This window comes from Phocoena sinus, chromosome 19 (assembly GCF_008692025.1).
Source record: "Phocoena sinus isolate mPhoSin1 chromosome 19, mPhoSin1.pri, whole genome shotgun sequence".
NCBI lineage: Eukaryota > Metazoa > Chordata > Mammalia > Artiodactyla > Phocoenidae > Phocoena > Phocoena sinus.
The window spans coordinates 46,849,921-46,868,413 of NC_045781.1; the positions used below are offsets into that span (position 1 = coordinate 46,849,921).

General features: G+C 41.5%; 1 protein-coding gene across 2 annotated transcripts in view; it reads left to right on the forward strand.

The window, feature by feature from the left end:
- ZFP1 (ZFP1 zinc finger protein) overlaps positions 1–18,493 on the forward strand; it is a 66,556-nt gene that overhangs the window by 1,465 nt on the left and 46,598 nt on the right. The window contains exon 2 of one of the 2 annotated variants that reach the window (XM_032611878.1): positions 2,195–2,325. The gene's annotated coding sequence lies outside the window, so the exon portion shown is untranslated. Of the gene's footprint in view, positions 1–1,489; positions 2,326–18,493 lie in introns of those variants that run through there. The other variant, XM_032611879.1, reaches the window with a different exon arrangement.

Below are 18,493 nucleotides of genomic sequence, written 5' to 3' on the forward strand. Positions count from 1 at the left end.
ATGCAGTGGCTTCTTGTGGTCCGAATACCCAGAGCTCCAGCAAGGCTCAGGGGCTTGGGACACACCCTTGATCTTTCTCACCCTGCAAATCCCAGCTCCGGTGTCACAGTTAGGGTAGGCCTTGATTGGGACTATGAGGAGGAAAGCACAGGGAGGCTCTTGGGGGTTAGGATTGGGTAGGGCAGTAAGGCAAGCCAGGAAGACTTCCTGGAAGAGGAGTGCTAAGGATGAGCAGCAGTTTGCCAGATAAGTGAAGGAAAAGACTGTCGCATCCCTTTGTCTCCACTCTCCCACTGGGCATATCCCAGGATCGAGGGGAGTGATGTGGCTGCTGCTCTTGAAAGCATTCCAAGCTCTGTTTTCCTCCCACAGCAAATTTGAAGAAGCGTGTTGCTAACATTACTGAGATAAAGCTATTTCTGGCTTTGTTTTTCTTCCCAGTCAAACCAGGAATACAAACTCCTACTTGGGTCCTTCTCCCCAACCACATTTGAATGAGCCCACATTTCCATTCTCAGTGTGTTGCTTAACTGGCTTATCTCGAAAAACATTTCTTTTACAGTTGGTTACTTCAAATCAAGATCCAGGGAAAGTCCACACAATGTATTTGGTTAATGTGTCTCATAAGCGTCTTAATCTAGAACAGTTTCCCCCTCCCCCATTCTTCCATGACATTTATTTGTTAAAGAAACTGGGTCACTTGTTCTGTAGAATTTTCCGCATTCTGTTTTTGGATGATTGTATCCTTGTGAGATTCTGTACTTCTTGTAAACTGTTACATCTAGATGTGGTACTAATACACTTGCTGAACTGATAGCAATGTTCTGTATCTGTGCTTTCCAATATGGTAGCCGTTAGCCACATGTAGCTGTTGGTACTAGAGGTATCTATGGATGGAGGAGAGATGCCAGGTAGAGTTTTGTGGCAAACCCTAAAAAGAAGAGCCATGATAGAGATTCCTAAGGTTCTGAAGCAGGGTCATGACATCTGCAACAGAGACCTACACACTATACAAAAAAACTGCCCCGGCCTACTACTGGGTCCTGGTTAAGATGGTGAGTGTGACCACAAGATACCATTGAGTGATCATGTGGCCAGAGCTGGCTGTCATGACCTGTCTTCTATCAGACCAAGTCATAAAGTCAGGCAGGTCCAAAACAAAAAGGGGGACAAGAAAATTGGGCACAAGCAGAGCCAGAGGACAAAGTCAGCTGCATGAATAGGTGGCCCAGACCCCCATGTCACCCACCATTGCTTGGCCAGTACCTTTCCCTCAGCTCACACCTACAGCTGTATGGGGGAACTCTTATGACCAGCTGATGGAGGAGGAAAAAGTTCAAGCTTGATTCGTGAATGGATTGGCTCAATATGAGGGTTTGAGCTGAAGACGGACTGTTGTACTACAGCCCCACTTGGGAGTAACCCTGAGATCCTCCCGATTGGCAGACCTCCAGGTCATGCACCTAGTCATCCCCTTTTGTAGAAAGAAAAGGGGCAATGGTGAATGGCTTGGCTGGTTGGTCAGGGGCCTATGAGGAGATTGGAACATCAGGGTCAAGGAGGTTTGGAGAAGAGGCACATAGATGGATCTTGAGGACCAGACACAAAGTGAGGTCTTTATAGCACATGTATCATATGTTAACGCCCACCAGAGAGCATCTACCGTGGAAGAGACTAAACCAAGTAAACAGCGTGATTCAGCCAGCAGTCATCGGCCAGCCGCTGTGAAAGACCCCCCCAGCGCTGGCACAATGGCAGTAGGGGAGAGGCCAGTAACAGGTCCACCGGCATGGACACCCACTCACTAAGGCTGACCTAGCTACTGCCACTGCTGAGTGAGTGTTCCCCCTACAGCGACACTGAATCTGCCACATGGCACCATTCCTCAGGGAGAGCAGCCAGCCACTTGGTAACAAGTTGACCACGTCAGACCCTTGCCACTCTGGAAAGGGAGCAATTTATCTTGACTGAAATCAGTGCAGTACACATTATGCGTATGGGTTAGCCTCTCCCGCCTGCATGGCCTCAGCCAGCACCAGCATCTGAAGGCTCACACAGTGTTTGACCCACCGACATGGTATATCACATACCATCCCCTCAGGCCAAGTGACCCACTTTTTAGCAAAGGCGGGCGCAGTAATGGGCAGATGACCATGGGATCCACTAATCCTAATGTCTGCCTCCCCATCCTGAGGCCACCGATCTGACAGAGCAATAGAAGGAATGGCCTTTGGAAGGAACAGCTAACATTCCAGCCCGGAGACGCATCAACTCAACCAGAGTGCCCAAAGAGGAAGATATTTTCATATGATTAACAGATAAAGGGTGAGTATCCAAATTATTTTTACCTTTTTATTTCAAAATCATTTCATTTATTTATTTATTTTTGTTAAAAATATTTATTTATTTTATTTTATTTATTTGACTGCACCAGGTCTTAATTGTGGCATGTGGGATCTGTAGTTGAGGCAAACTCATAGTTGCGGCGTGTGAGATCTAGTTCCCTGACCAGGGATCGAACCCAGGTCCCCTGCATTGGGAGCACGAAGTCTTAGTCACTGGACCACCAGGGAGGTCCCTCAAAATAATTTTAGACTTACAGAAAAGCTGCAAAAATAGTACAGAAAGTTTCTGTATACCCTTCACTTAGTTTTCACTAATGTTTACATTATACATAACCACAGTACAATTATCAAAACTAATTAGTAACATACTAATTGATACAATTAGAGAATTGGTACATTACTAAACTGCAAATTTGATTTCACCCGTTCTTCCACTAATGTCCTCTGGTTTTCTGGGGTGTTAGTTGTCTTGTCTCCTTCATCTCCCACAGTCTGTGACAGTTCCTCAGTCTCTCCTTGTCTTTCTGACCTTGACATTTTGAGGAGTATGGATCAGTTACTGTACTGAACGTTCCTCAGTGTGGGTTGTCTGATGTTCTCTCACGAGTAGATGGAAGCCATGCAGTTTTGGCAAGAATGCTACAGAAGTGATGTTCCCTTCTCAGTATATCACATCAGCAGTGTAAGGGGTCAGTATGTCTTATTACTGATGGCAATAGCCTGGATCATTTAGTTTAGTTCACGTCTGTGGTGTTTCTGCGCTGTGAAGTTACTATTTTTCTCTTTGCAGTTAATGAATATACCAGGGTAGAAAGTTTAAGGCTGCAAATATCCTGTTTCACCTCACTTTCACTCATGATTTGTAGCATCCATTGGTGGATCTTGCCTGCCTTCATTGTTGTCATGGCATTCTAACAGTGATTTTCTATGTCTCTTATTTCTTCGATATTATTTAGTTAGAATTATTCTCTAAGGAAGAGCCATCCCTTCTGCTTCATTTATTTACTTACTGAATCATTTGTACATTACCAATATAGACTCATGGATTTTTTTTTATTCCCTAGGTTATAATCTAATACAATCATTATTTATTTTGTTGTTCAGATTATCCCAGCTTTGGTCACTGGGGGCCTCTGTCATATAGGCTTGTCTGCCCTTTAGACTGGCCCTTACCTTTTTATGAGCACCGTCTTACATTGTAGTACCGTAAGATGCTCCAGGCTCATCTTGTCTTTTCCCTGCCCAGATCAGTAATCAACTGCTTTTCCAAGGAGTTCTGTTCCTTTTAGTCAGGAATAGTTTTTAGAAACCAAGATTTGGATGCTAGATGTGCTCTTAAAACCCAAAAGGAGGAGTCAAGATGGTGGTGTGGGAAGACGTGGACTTAGCGTCTCCCCACAACTAGGGCGCCTGCCGGCTGCTGGTGGGGACTCTAACCCCCAAGGAGACAGGAGGAACCCCAGAGTGAACCAGTAGGATGTAGGGGGACCGAGGGGGGAGGAGAACTGGAGGTCAGACCAGATCGGCACCCCTGAGGCCAGGGAGATCAGGAGAGGCAGGTGGTAGGGACTCTCCAGGAGGCACGGGAGAGGAGCGGAGGGCGATTGCCCTGCTCACTGGGGCCCGGGGAGCCTGCTGAGCTCCCAAGCTGGTCCCCTGCAATCCAAAGCCCCCTCCAGGCCGTGTGGGTCCTGGGGGCATAGAAGGGAGTCCAGGGAGATCAGGAAAGACAGGTGGGAGAGGAGTGGAGGGCGATTGCCCCGCCCACTGGGTCACGGAGAGCCTGCTGAGCTCCCAGGCCGATCCCCTGCCCTCCAAGTTCCATCCAGGCTGCGTGGGTCCTTGGGAGCATAGGAGGGAGGCCGGGGGGGATCAGGAGAGGCAGGCAGGAGGGACCCTCTGGGAGGAGCAGGAGAGGAGTGGAGGATGATTGCCCTGCCCACTCGAGCCCAGGAAGCCTGCTGGGCTCCCTGGTGAGGTGCCCTGCCCTCTGAGACCAGGGGTGTGGGGCATGCCTGGGCCCCTACTGTTCCTGGAGCCTAAGCCCCACCGCCCACAGCCCCCAGGGTTTTCCAGCCCTGTAGGTCCTGAGCATTGGCCCCGCCCACCACCCAAACCTCGCCCTTTCTTAGGCCCCACTCTCCACAGCCAAGGCCTTTCCCCCCTCCTTTTTTTTTTCTTTTCCCTCCTCCTCTTTTTTACTATTATGGTACTGACATACCTTGTGGTTATTGATTCATCTATATTTTTATTTTTACATTCTTTCTAACATAGCTGTCAGTTTCCTAGTCTAATTTTATTTTTTACTTTGTTATTGTTCTCTCTTTTTTTCTTGGGGGGCCACCCCACACGGCTTGTGGGATCTTGATTTGCCAACACGGAGTCGGGGGGAAGCTACTGCAGTGGGAGCTCCGAGTCCAAACCATTGCACTAACAGAGACCCTCAGACCCCTGTGAATATTCATTGGAGTGAGGTCTCACAGAGTTCCTCATCTGAGCACCAAGACCCAGCTCTACCCAATAGCCTACAAACTCCAGTGTTGGAAGCCTCAGGCCAAACAACCCATAAAACAGGAACACAATCCCCCTCATAAAAAAAAAAAAAAAAAAAATGAGACTGCAAAAAAATATGTCACAGATGAAGGAGCAAGGTAAAAACCTAGAAGGCCAAATAAATGAAGAGGAAATAGGCAATCTACCTGAAAAAGAATTCAGAGTAATGATAGTAAAGATGATCCAGAATCTCGGAAATAGAATGGAAGCATGGATTGAGAAAATACAAGAAATGTTTAACAAAGATCTAGAAGAACTAAAGAACAAACAAACAGAGATGAACAACACAATAACTGAAATGAAAACTACACTGGGTGGAATCAATAACAGAATAATGAAGGCAGAAGAATGAATAAGTGAGATGGAAGATGAAATGGTGGAAATAACTGCCGAGGAGCAGAATAAAGAAAAAAGAATGGAAGACAGTCTCAGAGACCTCTGGGACAACACTAAATGCACCAACATTCGAATTATAGGGGTCCCAGAAGAAGAAGAGGAAAAGAAAGGGTCTGAGAAAATATTTGAAGAGATTATAGTGGAAAACTTCCCTAACATGGGAAAGGAAATAGTCACCCAAGTACAGGAAGCACAGAGAGTCCCATACAGGATAAACCCTAGGAAAAACACACCAAGACACATATATATCAAACTAACAAAAATTAAATACCAAGAAAAAATATTAAAAGCAGCAAGGGAAAAACAAAAAATAGCATACAAAGGAATCCCCATAAGGTTATCAGCTGATGTTTCAGTGGAAGCTCTGCAAGCCAGAAGGGAGTGGCAGGATATACTTAAAGTGCTGAAAGAGAAAAACCTACAACCAAGATTACTCTACCCAGCAAGGATCTCATTCAGATTCAATAGAGAAGTCAAAAGCTTTTCAGACAAACAAAAGCTAAGAGAATTCAGCACCACCAAACCAGCTTTATAACAAATGCTAAAGAAACTTCTCTAGGCCGGAAACACAAGAGAAGAAAAAGACCCACAAAAACAAACCCAAAACAATTAAGAAAATGGTAATAGGAACATACATATCGATAATAACCTTGAATGTAAATGGATTAAATGCCCCAAGCAAAACACACAGACTGGCTGAATACATACAAAAACAAGACTCATATATATGCTGTCTACAAGAGACCCACTTCAGACCTAGGGACACATACAGACTGAAAGTGAAGGGATGGAAAAAGATATTCCATGCAAATGGAAATCAAAAGAAAGCTGGAGTAGCAATACTCGTCTCAGATAAAAGAGACGTTAAAATAAAGACTGTTGCAAGAGATAAGGAGGGACACTACATAATGATCAAAGGATCAATCCAAGAAGAAGAGGTAACAATTATGAATGTTTATGCACCCAACAGAGGAGCACCTCAATACATAAAGCAACTGCTAACAACCATGAAAGGAGAAATCGACAGCAACACAATAATAGTAGGGGACTTTAACACCCCACTTACACCAATGGACAGATCATCCAAACAGAAAATAAATAAGGAAACACAGCTTTAAATGACATGATAGACCAGATAGATCTAGTTGATATTTATGGAACATTCCACCCAAAAGTGGCAGAATACACTTTCTTCTCAAGTGCACATGGAACATTCTCCAGGATAGATCACATCTTGGATCACAAATCAAGCCTCGGAAAATTTAAGAAAATTGAAATTGTATCAAGCATCTTTTCTGACCACTACACTATGAAATTGGAAATCAATTACAGGAAAAAAAACCTGTAAAAAACACACATACATGGAAGCTAAACAATGCACTACTAAATAATCAAGAAATCACTGATGAAATCAAAGAAGAAAAAAAATACATAGAAACAAATGACAATGAAAACACAATGACGTAAAACCTATGGGACACAGCAAAAGCAGTTCTAAGAGGGAAGTTTATAGCAATTCAATCTCACCTCAAGAAACAAGAAAAATCTCAAATAAACAATCTAACCCTACACTTAAAACAACTAGAGAAAGAAGAACAAAGAAACCCCGAAGTCAGTAAAAGGAAAGAAATCATAAAGATCAGAGCAGAAATAAATAGAAACGAAGAAATCAATAGCAAAGAACAATAAAACTAAAAGCTGGTTCTTTGAGAAGATAAACAAAATTGATAAACCCTTAGCCAGACTCATCAAGAAAAAAAGGGAGAGGACGCAAATCAGTAAAATTAGAAATGAAAAAGTAGAAATCACAACCAACACTGCAGAAATACAAAGGATTATAAGAGACTATTACAAACAGCTATATGCCAATAAAATGGACAACCACAAAGAAATGGACAAATTCTTGTACAATTTTCCAGACTGAACCAGGAAGAATTAGAAAATATAAACAGACCTATCACAAGTAATGAAATTGAAACCGTAATTAAACATTCTCCAACAAACAAAAGTCCAGGACCAGATGGCTTCACAGGCGAATTCTATCAAACATTTAGAGAAGAGCTAACACGAATCCTTCTCAAACTCTTCCAAAATATTGCCGAGGGAGAAATACTCCCATATTCATTCTACAAAGCCACCATCACCCTGACACCTAAACCAGAAAAAAATATCACAAAAAAAGAAAATTATAGACCAATATCACTGATGAACAGAGATGCAAAGTCCTGAACAAAATACTAGCAACAGAATCCAACAGCACACTAAAAGGATCATACACCGTGATCAAGTGGTATTTATCCCAGGGATTCAAGAATTCTTCAGTATACGCAAATCAATCAATGTGATACACCACATTAACAAATTAAGGATAAAAACCATATGATCATCTCAATAGATGCAGAAAAAGCTTTGGACAAAATTCAACACCCATCTATGATAAAACCTCTCCAGAAAATGGGCATAGTGGGAACCTACCTCAACATAATAAAAGCCATATATGACAAACCCACAGCAAGCATCATACTCAATGGTGAAAAACTGAAAGCATTTCCACTAGGATCAGGAACAAGACAAGGATGTCCACTCTTGCCACTCTTATTCAACATAGTTTTGGAAGTCCTAGCCACAGCAGTCAGAGAAAAAGAAATAAAAGGAATACAAATTGGAAAAGAAGAAGTAAAACTGTCACTCTTTGCCGATGACATGATACTATACATAGAAAATCCTAAAGTTGCCACCAGAAAACTAGAATTAATCAATGAATTTGGTAAGGTTGCAGTATACAAAATTAATGCACAGAAATCTCTGGCATTCCTATACACCAACAACGAAAATCAGAAAGAGAAATTAAGGAAACACTCCCATTTACCATTGCAACAAAAAGAATAAAATACCTAGGAGTAAACCTGCCTAAGGAGGTGAAAGACTTGTATTCAGAAAACTATAAAACACTGAGGAAAGAAATCAAAGATGACATAAACAGATGGAGAAATATACCATGTTCTTGGATTGGAAGAATCAATATTGTGAAAATGACTATACTGCCCAAAGCAATCTACAGATTCAATGCAATCCCTATCAAACTACCAATGGCATTCTTCACAGAATTAGAACAAAAAAATCTTACAATTCATATGGAAAGACCCGAATAGCCAAAGCAATCTTGAGAACGAAAAATGGAGTTGGAGGAATCAGGTTCCCTGACTTCAAATTATACCACAAAGCTACAGTAATCAAGACAGTATGGTACCGGCACAAAAACAGAAATATAGAACAATGGAACAGGATAAAATGCCCAGAGATAAACCCATGCACAAATGGGCACCTAATTTATGACAAAGGAGGCAAGAATATACAATGGAGAAAAGACAGCCTCTTCAATAAGTGGTGCTGGGAAAACTGGACAGCTACATGTAAAAGAATGAAATTAGAACACTCCCTAACACCATACACAAAAATAAACTCCAAATGGATTAAAGACCTAAATGTAAGACCAGACACTATAAAACTTTTAGGGAAAAACACTCTTTGACATAAACCACAGCAAGATCTTTTTTGACCCACCTCCTAGAGTAACAGAAATAAAAACAAAAATAAAGAAATGGGACTTAATTAAGCTTTTGCACAGCAAAGGTAACTATAAACAAGACAAAAAGACAACCCTCAGAATGGGAGAAAATATTTGCAAATGAAACAACAGACAAAGGATTAATCTCCAAAATATACAAACAGCTCATGGAGCTCAATATCATAAAAACAAACAATCCAGTTAAAAAATGGGCAGAAGACCTAAATAGACATTTCACCAAAGAAGACATACAGTTGGCCAAGAGGCACATGAAAAGATACTCAACATCACTAATTATTAGAGAAATACAAATCAAAACTACAATGAGGTATAACCTCACACTGGTCATAATGGCCATTATCAAAAGAGCTAGAAACAATAAATGCTGGAAAGGGTGTGATGAAAAGGGAACCCTCCTACACTGTTGGTAGGAATGTAAACTGATACAACCACTAGGGAAAACAGTATGGGGGTTCCTTAAAAAACTAAAAATAGAACTACAATATAACCCAGCAATCTCACTACTGGGCATATACCCTGAGAAAACCATAATTTAAAAAGAGACATGCACCACAATGTTCATTGCAGCACTATTTACATTAGCCAGGACATGGAACCAACCTAAATGTCCATCGACAGATAAATGGATAAATAAGATGTGGCACATATATGCAATGGAATATTACTCAGCCATAAAAAGAAATGAAATTGAGTTATTTGTAGTAAGGTGAATGGACCTAGAGTCTGTCATACCGAATGAAGTAAGTCAGAAAGAGAAAAACAAATACCGTATGCTAACGCATATATATGGAATCTAAAAAAAAAGAAAAAAAATCGTACTGATGAACCTAGTTGCAGGGCAGGAATAAAGAGGTAGACATAGAGAATGGACTTGATGACATGGGGTGGGAGGGCGAAGCTGGGGCGAAGTGAGAGTAGCATCGACATATATACACTACCTAATGTAAAATAGTTGGCTGGTGAGAAGCAGCCGCATAGCACAGAGAGATCGGCTCAGTGCTTTGCGATGACCAAGAGGGGTGGGATAGGGAGGATGGGAGGGAGGCTCAAGAGAGAGGGGATATGAGGACATGTATATGCATATGACTGATTCGCTTTGTTGTGCAACAGAAACTAACACGGTTTTGTGAAGCAATTATACTCCAATAAAGATCTATTAAAAAAAAGAAACTCAACAATAAGAAAACAAACAACCTGATTTAAAAATGGGCAAAAGGTCTGGGCTTCTCTGGTGGCGCAGTGGTTGCGAGTCCGCCTGCCGATGCAGGGGACATGGGTTCGTGCCCCGGTCCGGGAAGATCTCACGTGCCGCAGAGCGGCTGGGCCCGTGAGCCATGGCTGCTGAGCCTGCAGGTCTGGAGCCTGTGCTCCGCAACGGGAGAGGCCACAACAGTGAGAGGCCCACATACTGCAAAAAAATAAATAAATAAAAATAAAAACGGGCAAAAGGTCTGAACAGGCATTTCTCCAAAGAAGATATACTGATAGCAAATAAGCATATGAAAAGGTGCTCAATATCATATGTCATCACAGAATTGCAAATTAAAACAAAACAAGATGACACTACACATCTATTAGGATGACTAAAATTTTAAAAACTGACATCGAGTACTGATGAAGACACAGAGCAACAGGAATTCTCATTCATTGCTGGTGAGAGTACAAAATGGTACAGTCACGTTGGAAGACAGTTTGACAGTTTCTTACAAAGCTAAACATAATCCTACCACATGATCCAGCAATCATCTTTCTAGGTACTTACCCAATTGAGTTGAAAGCTTCTGTCCATACAAAAGCCTGCACACAAATATTTATAGCAGCTTTCATAATCTCCAAAAACTAAAATGTCAACAACCAAACAACGAAAATGTCCATCCAAAGGTGGATGGGTAAAGCAACGGCAGTCCATTCATACAATGGAATATTTGTCACCTAAAAGTAGAAATAAACTGTCAAGTCACAAAAAGACATGGAGGAACGTTAAATATACATTGCTAAGTGAAAGAAGTCATTCTGAAAAAACTACACCCTGATTCCAACCATGTCACATTCTGAAAAGACAAAACTAGGGAGGCAGTAAAAAGACCAGTGGTTGCCAGGGATTTGAGACCAGGGGGCTGGTGATGAATAAATGAAGTACAAGGGATTTTTAGGGTGGTAAAGCTATTCTGTATGATACTGTAATGATGGATACATGACATTATGCATTTTTCACAACCTATAGAACTTTACAACACCAAAAGTGAACCTTAGTGCAGGCAAATTTCTTTCTTTCTTTAAATATTTATTTATTTTGGCTGTGCCAGGTCTTAGTTGCAGCAGGCAGGATCTTCGTTGTGGCATGCGGGATCTTTAGTTGCGGCATGCAGGCTTGTTAGTTGCGGCATGCGAACTCTTAGTTGTGGCATGCATGTGGGATCTAGTTCCCCCACCAGGGATCAAACCTGGGCCCCATGCATTGGGAACACAGAGTCTTACCCACTGGACCACCAGGGAAGTCCCCAGGCAAATTTCTAAAAAAATCATTTAGGAGATTGGCGGATCCCAGGAAAGAATGCAGACTGTGACAAGATAGTCTAACTCTATCTTTCTAAATGTATGAAATGACCTCACTGAAGAGGGTGGGGGAAACAGGTGCTGACCTAAATGAATGGAGTTTATTAGACTAAAGGCAAAAGGAATGGCTCATGAGCACTGTACCCTAATCAGTTAAGTTGTTTCCCACAGGGGTACGAGTTAACACTTCTGATGCAGCTTTACGTGTAACTGGATTGATTGAATAAAGTAGTAAATGGGGAAAAGAGACAAGTCTCCCATTCAGAAGAATTCCAAATAAATTATGTAGCTACACCACCCTCAAGGGAGGAAGCATAACTTCCCACTCCCTAAATGTGGGCTTTTCCAAGTGACTTCCTTCCAAAGTACAGTATGGAAAGGGGGAAAGAAAAAGGGTCACATTATAGTGGAGAGACCTGGCAAATGCTACTTCAGCCAGATGACCAAAGTCAACATCAACAGTCAAAAACCACATTGATGGTATGTACCGGTACCGAGTTGAATAGCATCCTCCCAAAATTCATGTCCTTCTCAGGACCTCAGAATGGACTTTATTTGAAAATTGGGTCTTTGCAGATGTAATTAGTTAAGACAGGGTCCTGCTAGAGTAGGGTTGGCCATTAGTCCAATGTGACTGGTGTCCGTATAAGAAGAGGCGAAGAGACACAGACACGTGAGGAGAGAAACGTCACGTGACCATGGAGGCAGCAGTTGAGGTGCTGCAGCTCAAGTGAGTCAAGGAAGCTGGGACGAAGCAAGGAAGGATTCCCCACTATGGGTTTCGGATGCTGCATGTCCTTGCCAACACCTTGATTTCAGACTTCTAGCCTCCAGAACTGTGAAAAAACAAATTTATGTTGTTTTAAGTCACTTGGTTTGTGATGCTTCGTTACAACAGCCCTAGGAAACTAATATAATACCCTTGATATGGTACGATAAAAATGGTCCTTTTTACCTCTGATGTCTTCCTCCCCAAAGCCCATAACCTCAGTCTAACCATGACAGAAACACCAGACATGCACCAATAGAGGAGCATCCTACAAAATGCCTGACTAGTACTCCTCAAAACTGTCAAAGTCATCGAAAACAAGGGAAGTCTGAAAAACCACAGCCAAGGAGAGCCCACCTTAGTCCATTCAGGCTGCTGAATGGACTTCAGCAACCCATGAACAATATTTATTGGCTTAAATAATATTTATTTCTCACAGTTCTGGAAGCCAGGACGTCCAAGATTAAGGCTTCGGCAGATCTGGTGTCTGATAAGAACTGCTTCCTGGTTCCTAGACAGCTGTCTTCTTGCTAAGTCCTCACATGGTGGAAGGGGCAAGAGAGATTTCTGGGGTCCGTTTTATAACACTAATCACATTCATGAGGGATCTGGCCTCCTGACCTGATCACCTCCCAAAGGCCCTACCTCCAAATATCATCACATTGGAGATTAGGTTTCAATATATGAATTTTATGGGGACACAAACATTCAGTCTGTAGCAGAGCCTAAGGGGACATGAAGATTAAATGTAATGTAGCATCCTGGATGGAATCCGGGAACAGAAAAAGGACATTCAGTAAAATTAAGAAAATCTGAGAAAACTATGGACCTTAGTTAATAATATACTAATGTTGGCTCATTAATTATAACAAATGAACCATACTAATTAATATAAGATGTTAATTAATAATAGATGGAGGGACTTCCCTGGAGGTGCAGTGGCTAAGACTTTGCCTTCCAGTGCAGGGGGTGTGGGTTTGATCCCTGGTCAGGGAGCTAAGGTCCCACATGCCTCACGGCCAAAAAACCACAACATAACAGAAGCAATATTGTAACAAATTCAATAAAGACTTTAAAAATGGTCCATATCAAAAAAATCTTAAAAAAAAAAATAGGGACTTCCCTGGTGGTGAAGTGGTTAAGAATCTGCCTGCCAATTTGGGGGACACGGATTCAATCCCTGGTCCAGGAAGATCCCACATGCTGTGGAGCAACTAAGCCCGTGCACCACAACTGCTGAGCCTGTGAGCCACAACTACTGAGCCCATGCACCTAGAGCCAATGCTCTACAACAAGAGAAGCCACCGCAATGAGAAGCCCGCACAATGCAACAAGGAATAGCTCCTGCTTGCCACAACTAGAGAAAGCCCGCGCAGCAGTGAAGACCCAACGCAGCCAAAAAAAAAAAAAAAAAAAAAGTAGATGGAAACTGTGCACTCTTGTGGGGGCATATTTGGAACTCTGCTATCTGCTCAGTATTTGGTAAATATAAAACTTTTCTGAAAAAATTAGATCTATTAATAAAAATATAAATAAAAAAGGGGATTAATGAGGGGGGATTGGATCCTAGTAGATAACTAAACGTACCAAAAGACACAATAATGAAAAGTGTGGTATTGTTGCATGAATAGACAGAAAGACTAATGGAACAGAATAGAAAGTTCAGAAATATAACCAAATACACGCAAATATTTTATGTATGACGAAAGTGGCACCTCAAGTCCGTGTAGTAAAAATGGACTTACTAACACATGTTATCAGGGAGAAAAATAAAATTGGATCCGTATCCAAGGTAAATACCAAAGAGATAAAATATTTAAATGTAAATAAATGAAATCATAAAAGTATTAGAAGAAAACGGCATTTTTTGAATTAATGTGTTGATCCAGTAGATTGCTAATCACAGGTATAAAATTTCTGTTACGTGAAATGAATAAATTCTAGAAATCTACTGTACAGCACTGTGCTTGTGTATAAGTACACAGTGCACTTAAAAATCTGTTAAGTGGGTAGATCTCATTTTAAGTGTTCTTACACTCAAAACAATTTTTTTAATAAAAAATTTTTAAAGATCTAGTAGACAAGTAAAATGATGAAAGACCCCCTTTTTTTTTTTTAACTAAAGAACAAGTATTGCTGAGGCTTCATTGCCACGTTCCTTAGAACCAGAAATGTTTGGTCGACAGTTCTCTGATTTATGTTAATACACTTTTATTTCAAAAAGTACTTTTGTTCCTCCATTTACTACCCCACTGTATCAGTTAGCTATTGCTGTAGTTTAACAAGCACCTAAAACTCCGTGGCATAAAACAATAAACATTTATTCTTTTTTTTATCTCTTTTTTTAAAATTGAAGTATAGTTGATTTACAATGTTGCATTAATTACTGCTATACAGCAAAGTGATTCAGTTATACATATATATATACATTCTATTTTTAAACTCTTTTTTGGCTGCATTGGGTCTTCGTTGCTGGATGTGGGCTTTCTCTAGTTGCGGTGAGTGGGGGCTACTCTTTGTTGTGGTGTGCGGGCTTCTCATTGCGGTGGCTTGTCTTGTTGCGGAGCATGGGCTCTAGGCACGCGGGCTCAGTAGTTGTGGCTCGCGGGCTCAGTAGTTGTGGCTCGCGGGCTCAGTAGTTGTGGCACACGGGCTTAGTTGCTCCATGGCATGTGGGATCTTCCCGAACCAGGGCTCGAACCTGTGTCCTCTGCATTGGCAGGTGGATTCTTAACCACTGTACCACCAGGGAAGCCCTCTATTTTTAAAACATTCATTTCCATTATGGTTTATCACAGGATATTGAATATAGTTCTCTGTGCTATGCAGTAGGACCTTGTTATTTATCCATTCTATATATAAAAGTTCACATCTGCTAACCCCAACCTCCCACTCCATCCTTCCCCCAGCCCCCTTTTCCCTTGGCAACCACGTCTGTTCTCTATGTTTTGTGATTCTGTTTTTGTTTCATAGATAGTTTCATTTGTGTCATATTTTAGACTTACTTCAGTTAGTATAATAGTCTCTAGGTAAGTCCATCCATGTTACTGCAAATAGAATTATTTCATTCTTTTTTATGGCTGAGTAGTATTCCATTCTAAATATGTACCACATCTTTTTTTTCTTTAGATTTTTTAATTTTAATTTTAATTTTAATTTTTCGCTGTGTTCGGTCTTCATTGCTGTGTGTGGCCTTCTCTAGTTGCGGCAAGCTGGGCTACTCTTTGTTGAGGTGCACAGGCTTCTCACTGCAGTGGCTTCTCTTGTTATGGAGCATGGGCTCTAGGTGTGTGGGCTTCAGTAGTTGTGGCAAGCGAGCTCTAGAGCACAGGCTCAGTAGTTGTGGTGCACGGGCTTAGTTGCTCTACGGTGTGTGGGATCTTCCCGGACCAGGGCTCGAACCCGTGTCCCCTGCAATGGCAGGTGGATTCTTCACCACTGAGCCACCAGGGAAGTCCCCCACATCTTCTTTATCCATCCATCTGTCAATGGACATTTAGGTTGTTTCCATGTCTTGGCTATTGTGAATAGTGCTGCTATGAACATAGTGGTGTGTGCATCTTTTTGAATTATAGTTTTGTCTGGTTATATGCCCAGGAGTGGGATTGCTGGATCATATGGCAACTCTATTTTTAGTTTTCTGAGGAATGTCCATACTGTTTTCCACAGTGGCTGCACCAATTTACGTTCCCACCAACAGTGTAGGAGGGTTCCCTTTTCTCTATATCCTCTCCAGCATTTATTGTTTGTAGATATTTTAATGATGGCCATGCTGACTGGTGTGAGGTGATACCTCATTGTAGTTTTAATTTGCATTTCTCTGATAATTAGTGATGTTGAGCATCTTTTCATGTGCTTTTTGGCCATCTGTATGTCTTCTTTGGAGAAATGTCTATTTAGATCTGCCCATTCTTTGATAGGGTTGTTTGTTTTTTTGATATAGAGCTGCATGAGCTGTTCATATATTTTGGAAAGTAATCCCACGGATAAAGAAGATGTGGTACATGTATACAATGGAATATTACTCAGCCGTAAAAAGGAACGAAATTGGGTCATTTGTAGAGATGTGGATGGGCCTAGAGACTGTCATACAGAGTGAAGTAAGTCAGAAAGAGAAAAACAGATATCGTATATTAACACATATATGTGGAATCTAGAAAAATGGTATAGATGAACCAGTTTCCAAGGCAGAAATAGAGACACAGTTGTAGTGAACAAATGTATGGACACCAAGGGGGGAAAGAAGGGGCAGGGGGTGGTGGTGGTGGGATGAACTGGGAGACTGGGATTGACATATATACACTAATATGCATAAAATAGATAACTAATAAGAACCTGCTGTATAAAAAAAATAAAATTAAAAAGAATTATAATAATTTTAAAAAGGAGAAAAGAAAGTAGTCCCTTGTCATGTCTCTCTTCCTTTGCAAATATTTTCTCCCATTCTGTAGGTTGTCTTTTTGTTTTGTTTAAGGTTTCCTTTGTTTTGCAAAAGCTTGTAAGTTTGATTAGGTCCCATTTGTTTATTTTTGTATTTATTTCTATTGCCTTGGGAGACTGACCTAAGAAAACATTGATATTATTCATGTCATTTATTCTTTTTGTTGTTTTTTCTTTGGCCGCATGTGGAATTCCCCCAACCAGGGATCAAACCTGGAAGCATAGTCTTAACCCCCGGAAAACCAGCGAAGTCCAGTAAGCATTTATTCTTGTTCATGAGTCTATAGGTCAGCTGGGTGATTCTTCTGGTCTTGGCTGGTCTCACTTGTGCATTTTTGGTTAATTTGGGGGGTTGGGTAGGCAGCTCTGCTGATCTCAGTTGGAATTTCTCATATATCTGGGCGTCAGCTGGCTGTAGGCTGGTCTAGAAGGGACTCAGAAGGACAACTTGCTCCCTTCCACGTGGTTTCTCATGTTCCAACAGCATTCTAAGAGAAAGCAGGAATCTGTGAGGGCCAATATATCATTTTCATAGCTTTGTAGCCAAGCAAGTCACAAAGCCAGCCTCAATTCAAGAGGCAGGGAAATAGACTGCACCTCCTGATAAGAAGACCTGCAAAGTCAAGTGGTAATTGAGGCCACTCCTTTTCCATAATGACCTCTAAATCCCACTGAGATATCAACTACTTCTGATACAGAAATAAACTTCCTTCAAGCTATTTAGCAAATGTGACCCACGGCTGGACACAAAGAAATGATAGCTTGTGTATGAAGAACACCTCAGTGTTCTTCAGGATTGCTTTCCTGGAAAAACAAAATACAAAACCAATTTCCCATGGCATAAAAAAAGCAGTGTAGGGCCTTATGCAGTAAAGGGTTAACTTAGCAAATGTGGGTTGTCTAAACCTTGTACCTTCCAAAGGAAGGCTTGACTGTTGCCCAGCCCTTGGGAGGTAACTTCTAACCTCTAAGCTGGTAGAATATCCTGTCTGATAAGAGTGTTTTTCTTTACCTGGAGACCTTGAACCAGCCAGATGCTTTACGCTGGGGCCCTCGGTCCACATGGTATCAGCTCGACCTGGGGAGGGGCTGGAGACTAAGGTCAGCTGTGTGGGCAGTCAGACATGCCCATAGCACCAATCTGCAATAAAGACCCTGGACACCAAGGCTTGGCTGAGCTTCTGGTTAGCAATATTCCATGTGTGATGTCACATACCATTGCTGGGAGAATCAAGTGCTGTACGTATGACACCACTGAGGGAGGACAGATGGAATCTTGTGCCTGGTATCTCGAGGACCTTGGCCTTTGTGCGTTTTTCCATTGCTGATTTTAATCTGTGTCCTTTCACTGCAGCAAACTGTAACCATGAGTGCAGCAGCTTGCTGAGTTCTGAGTCCTTCTAAGGAAAAATTGAACCTGAGCATGGTCTGTGGGACCCCCGAAAACAGTCATATTATCATTTTGGAGCCATAGACAGATTATCTTTTTCAGAATTAAAACTTGTTAGCTTCTCCAGGCTTTTGTTTTTCCGTTTGTAAACAGGTATTTGGACCAATAGACTCCCGATCTATTCTATTTATGGATCTACTCATAAAATAGGGGAAGCTTTGATGCAGTTGCTTTATTTTGTAATAATACTTTGTCCAATAATACTCAAACCCACATCTTTCTGACTTGTATGAAATTATCTCTAAATTCTCTATAAAAAACAATGCACCCAGTAATAAACCTGATTCCAAATGACTATGATTTTTTTTTCCCCAAGGTGGGATAAATAGGATATTCTTTAGGTGTCTCTCCACAAGGACGAGATATAGCAAGGAACTAGCTGGAGTTCTTTGCAG